This window comes from Bos mutus, chromosome 1, assembly GCF_027580195.1.
Source record: "Bos mutus isolate GX-2022 chromosome 1, NWIPB_WYAK_1.1, whole genome shotgun sequence".
NCBI lineage: Eukaryota > Metazoa > Chordata > Mammalia > Artiodactyla > Bovidae > Bos > Bos mutus.
This window is the reverse complement of record NC_091617.1, coordinates 41,847,399-41,853,398: the sequence shown is the minus strand read 5'-3', so window position 1 is coordinate 41,853,398 and position 6,000 is coordinate 41,847,399.

Here is a 6,000-nt window from a genome sequence, read left to right as displayed (position 1 = left end):
ATGGCAGCCCACCAGGCTCCCCCGTCCCTGGGATTCTCCAGGCAAGAACACTGGAGTGGATTGCCATTTCCTTCTCCAATGCATGAAAGTGAAGTCGCTCAGTCGTATCCAACTCTTAGCAACCCCATGGACTGCGGCCCACCAGGGTCCTCCATCCATGGGATTTTCCAGGCAAGAGTACTGGAGTGGGGTGGCATTGCCTTCTCTGAATGTATCACATATGTGGATCTAAAAAATATAACAAACTAGTGAATAAAACAAAAGAAGCAGATTCACCCAGAGAAAGAACAAACCAGTGGTTACCAATGGGGAGAGGGAAAGGGGAGTGGCAACATAGGGTAGGAGAAAACAAACAAACAAACATTATTATGGGATTATATGAAATCATGTGTGTGAAACTTTTGCAAATTGTAAAGCCTTCATAGAATTTAAAGCATCTTTGATTTAGTTAAAAAGTTAGTGCTGTTTTTACTTTAACGGAAAGTGGAGCAGCACAAAAACAGAAATGATTAAAGAAAAATTGAAGATGGAAGTCATGCATTCATGTGAAGATGGTTCAGTGGCTGAAGTAAGCCAATCATGGCAGGCTTATCCAATGGTGGAGGATATAGAGGGGTTAATGACTCTGAGGTCATTCCCCTCTCCCACTGGGTCAGTGTCTTTATAGGGTAGAGCTGGAGAAGGCAATGGCACCCCACTCCAGTATTCTTGCCTGGAAAATCCCATGGACGGAGGAGCCTGGTAGGTTGCAGCCCATGGGGTCGCTAAGAGTCGAACACGACTGAGCGACTTCACTTTGAGTTTTCACTTTCATGCATTGGAGGAGGAAATGGCAACCCACTCCAGTGTTCTTGCCTGGAGAATCCCATGGACAGAGGAGCCTGGTGGGCTGCCGTCTATGGGGTCGCACAGAATCGGACATGACTGAAGCGACTTGGCAGCAGCAGCAGCAGAAGTGCAGTTGGAGAAGGTGAATTTTTCTCCTAGGCTCCACCTGTCTGTTCTAACTCTCCCTGAGAAGCCTTCCCAACACTGTACATTCTCAGCTGGCTAGTCATCTTAGATATAAAAAACCACAGAGGAGGAACTTTTTGCTAAAATAAATGGAAAATCAGCAACAATGATGATGCTGTTCCCTATCTTCCACTCCCTTACTTGTCCCTCTGCCAATCACACCCCCTGCCCCAAAACAGAGTTGTTTCTCCCAGAGGGCAATGTTGTTAAGCACCACAATTATAGGCAAGTGGGAAGAATACTATATTTCTTATTTTCTGTACATAGAGACATAAATAAAATATATGTGATATTTTGATCTTTGTTTGATGAAGTACTTTAAACATTTGCAGATCTACATTTGTAGGTTTTTCTGCACTTTAACTCATCAAAAATGTCAAAGCCAAGAAAGGCTTTGACTTTCACAGAGGGAACTTCTTGCCTGTAGCTAGCACTTTCTTCTATCTTCAGAGCAAAACCGTGGCTTCGTAAATCCTTAAGTTCCTCCTTCCCTCTTTATATATAATTTCTGATAGAGTTATAGATATACATATACAACTGTGTTAATTAACCCAGCTGAAAAACCTTACTTACAGAGACTTCTAAGGAAAGACATCTATGTCTGATCCTCTTCTTGCTTTAAAGATATTTTCTGTTATAGCACTAGCGAGAACTAAATAATAAATATATTATAATGCTTTGAATAAAAATAGTTCTCAAACATAGTTGATAAAATTTGTTGCCCAAGAGCTAAAATAAATTTACTAGCTGTGAATGAGGATGCTGATTTTTTGGGTCTACCTGTTTAGGTATGTATATACTATGACTAATATATAATGTTACATGACATTTATATACACTTCAACAACTTGATACATTTTAAGTCCTCATAATTAAATTACTAAAAATTAAAATTTGTTAAAATATATATTTTTATGTTCCTGCATATAGGATCAATAAATAATATAAAAACAAAATAGACTTTATTTGTGTGACCTATCTCAACAACTCCATGGAAAACAGTGTTATCCTCATTTAACAGGTAAAAACTTGAGGCAGAGAATGTCAATAGCTTGTCCAAGTTCATATCGATGTTACTAGTGGTCTGTTGTTATGGTTTCTAACTCAAATTTTCTGATTTTAAAGCCCTTATGTTTCCAACTATATTACATTATACTCTTGTAGTTATGCCATTATTTTAAGGCATTCTTCTTTTGAATTTTCCAGGGAAGTGGGAGAAAGGTGCAAGAAAACTCCAATAATAGCCACAATATTACTTATCATTATAGCACTAAGAATTATTACCTATTACTTAAGGTGTCATTGAGGACTTTCCTTAAGCCAGATAATCAAGATACTTATCAGAGGCACACTTTTATAATTCTCTGCTTTATGTATGATTTTGTATATGAAGTATGAAAATGCATAAAATGCTTGTTATTCCATTGTATAGCATGCTCTATTTTGACATGTCAGTAAGGAAAGCACTTCCCCAAAGAATTCTTGAACCTTCAGAAAATTTTATTCTCTCAGAAGAAAAAAGAAGTTTTCTTCCTATGTTAGCTCTAGTTTGCAGAGAAGCAGACCTCAAGACAAGAATAGGCAAGAGATATATTGGAGATGGAGCTAGAGAAGGTAGGGAGAGACCTTTGGACTGAGATGGAGGGTCTGACTGCTATGAGAAAAGAGGGGAAGGGAGGAGGGTGGCGTGGATTAAATTAAGTGTGTTAATACATGTGAAGCACTTTATAGATCGTTGGGAGTTGTAGATATTTATTATGAGTCATCTTCCCTGTGCATTTTTCTTGGTAATAGAGCTGTACTGTTACAATGGAAAATTGATGTTAGGCCAGTGGTTCTCCTTCCTTGAGAGCTTAGTAAACAATATTCAGATGTCAACGATGCTACAATACTTTGTAGGTAAATCCGAGTGAAGTAGAAAAATGCTAAAGTCACCATTCATTCTCGTATGACTGCTCAAATAAAAAGTTCATTACTTGTATTTCAGAAAGTTTTCACTTGGAAATATTTTCACTTTTTCCAGAAATATCATATTATTTGCAAATGTTCTGAAAGAGAGCATTTGAAATTAATTGGCAAGACCTATAGTCAACTATCATTCTGTTGAACCAGTTCTAATTTACACTTAATCAAAAAGTTAAAATACGCAAAAAATAATGTAAAAACTGCACCTATGTACTCAAACTAGGCTGACATTTAACTTAATGGGCAAGTCAATTTAGGAAAGGAAATTGGAATCTTTGACCCAAATAATTACTTGCTGCGTTTGATATGAGAACAAATGCGACTTGGCTGAGCTTTAATTTGGTAAGACTTTGTCCAGAGTCAAATCATCCCAAAGTTACGAATAAGGAATTTAAAATTGAACATGACATTTAAAAAATCCCTATTTTTGACTGTAGAGGAAGACACAAAGTTGTACCAAAATATTAATGTGTATTTTATGCCACATGTGACCATTTATTCCAGCATCTTTTATTTTAAAGTTTAAAAAAGAAAATACATATTCATTATAGGAAATATAGAATATTCATAAAATGTAAAGAAAAATAAATTAAAATTAAAAGTGAATCTGTCCTTGGTTCTACTATATAAAAAAACCATTATTAACATTTTAATATATTCCCTAAATAAAGCAAGCTGAAGTAATTATTCTTTGTGTTAAAAATAAATAGCAGGTTTAATACTTGAGTACCATGCTCTCTTATGCTTAAAAATCATATTTTATTTTTCCTTAATTGTGGGCCAGTAATTATTAACCTTATTATCATTTTACTTTGTAACATTCTTAATTCCCCTTCCTAAAAATGCTGCATGGTAAATATTATTTCTTATTTATTGTAAATTTAAATCAAGTTTTTACCTTATGTTTGGGGTAGTTTATAATGTTTGTAAGTTTACAGTGTTTATAAGAAGGCTGAGCACTGAAGAATTGATGCTTTCGAATTGTGGTGCTGGAGAAAACTCTTGAGAGTCCCTTGGACAGCAAGGAGATAAAACCAGTTAATCCTAAAGGAAACCAGCCCTGAATATTCACTGAAAGGATTGATGCTGAAGCTAAAGCTCTAATACTTTGGCCTCCTGATGTGAAGAGCTGACTCATTGGAAAAGACCCTGATGCTGGGAAGATTGAGGGCAGGAGGAGAAGGGGGTGACAGAAGATGAGATGGTTGGATGACATCACCTATTCAATGGACATGAGTTTGAACAAACTCTGGGAGAGAGTGAAGGACCAAGAAGACTGGCATGCTACAGTTCATGGGGTTGCAAAGAGTCAGACATGACTTAGTGACTGAACAACAACAATAATGTTCCTAATCTGAGAAACTTCTGTGTTTCTCAAAGCTACATTGGAGAGTCCCTACTGAAATCAGGAAGCCATTTATATAAATGTGCCTTCTGAAAAGTGTAAACAAAGTTCCTGAAAGACAGGAGCACTGGCTACTGAATGTATTCTGCACACGGATCAGGGCAGCTTCTTGGCATAATGAATAGCACTTAATAAGAAAGAAGGGTGAAACTTCAATTTCTGGACCAGGTTAGGCTGCATTGCCCACACTGTCTATAGCGTGAGCTTTGGCATTAGATTTACTTTTTTTCTTGCTATGGGTCAGATCAGATCAGATCAGATCAGTCGCTCAGTCGTGTCCGACTCTGCGACCCCATGAATCGCAGCACACCAGGCCTCCCTGTCCATCACCAACTCCTGGAGTTCACTCAGACTCTTGCTATGGGTATATTCTCAGAAATCTGGGACTAGAAACATTTGAAGGATAAAGAAAATGAAACTATGATTCTTACTTAGTACCTATTCACGCTTAAAAAAAGTGTTTTCCTGTGAAAACCTCTGTCATAATGCTACTATCCTTTTGTGTGGGGTTGGGTGGGAGGGGGAGTAAAATAGATAATTGTCCATTTCTTACATGCAGCCTGTATCTGTTTTTCTAGATAAGGATTTTTAGTGACTGTTGGATGGAAGATGCTGTTTCTGAAATATCATAATTAAGAGATCATGGGAAACTTGTTACAAGAAAATGTTTTTCTTTTGAAAAAAAAAAAAACCACACAAACTTTCAGTAAAATGAACTTCCTTCTCCCTCAGGCAATGTTAGTCAAGAACAGACAAAGGGTTTGGTGATTTGAGAGATTTGCATTGGAAAAAATAATAAACAAGTGAAGGTTGTTAACAGAGTCTATTAAAGAGTAAGGGAATCAGAGGAAAAAAATATGGCATCGTGGAAAAAGCATGAGCTTTGAAATTGCATAGGCTTCAGTTTGACTGAAATCAGGTTTCATTTTTTATTCAGTTCCTTAAGAATTATGTGAAACTTGATTTCTTTGAATTCTGTTTTCTTCATCTGTAATCTAAGATGGAGTTATTTATCAACTATTATTTATCAAGCTCTTAATATGTACCAGTCTCTTTTGCAAACAGTGCTGCAATAAAAATGCATGAATCTATATCTTTGCATGTTGCCATAATTACATTGCGTGGTAAAATCCTAGAAGTGAAATTTCTTTTCATAGATTTTCTAAATCCTGTAGAAATCTTAATCAAGTTATACTCAATCAATAGCCCAAGAAGTCTTGCCCACACTCCACACCTTTAATTCTGGTAAGCTTCAGTATTTAATGTTTAAATATTTGCTAACTTAATAGGTAAAATTATTTTTTTAATTTTAATTTGGTCATCTTTGATTATCATGCTAAATATTTTCATAAGTTTACTGGCAGTACTTTGAATTATCTAAGTGAAACTACTGTAATTTAAAATCCTAAAGTCTGTGTAAGTTCTGCAGTTCTGCATTGACTTCATTTTTCAATTCTTTACTAATTTAAACTATTTTTATTAATGCATACAAGTCAGATCTGCATTGCATGAACATCTTTTTCACTAGAAATAGAGTTGCCATTTCCATCTACCTTCAGCTCCTCTGAATCTGTTTTTTTTTTTGCTTTAAACATGAAACCACGGGGGAAGTTTCG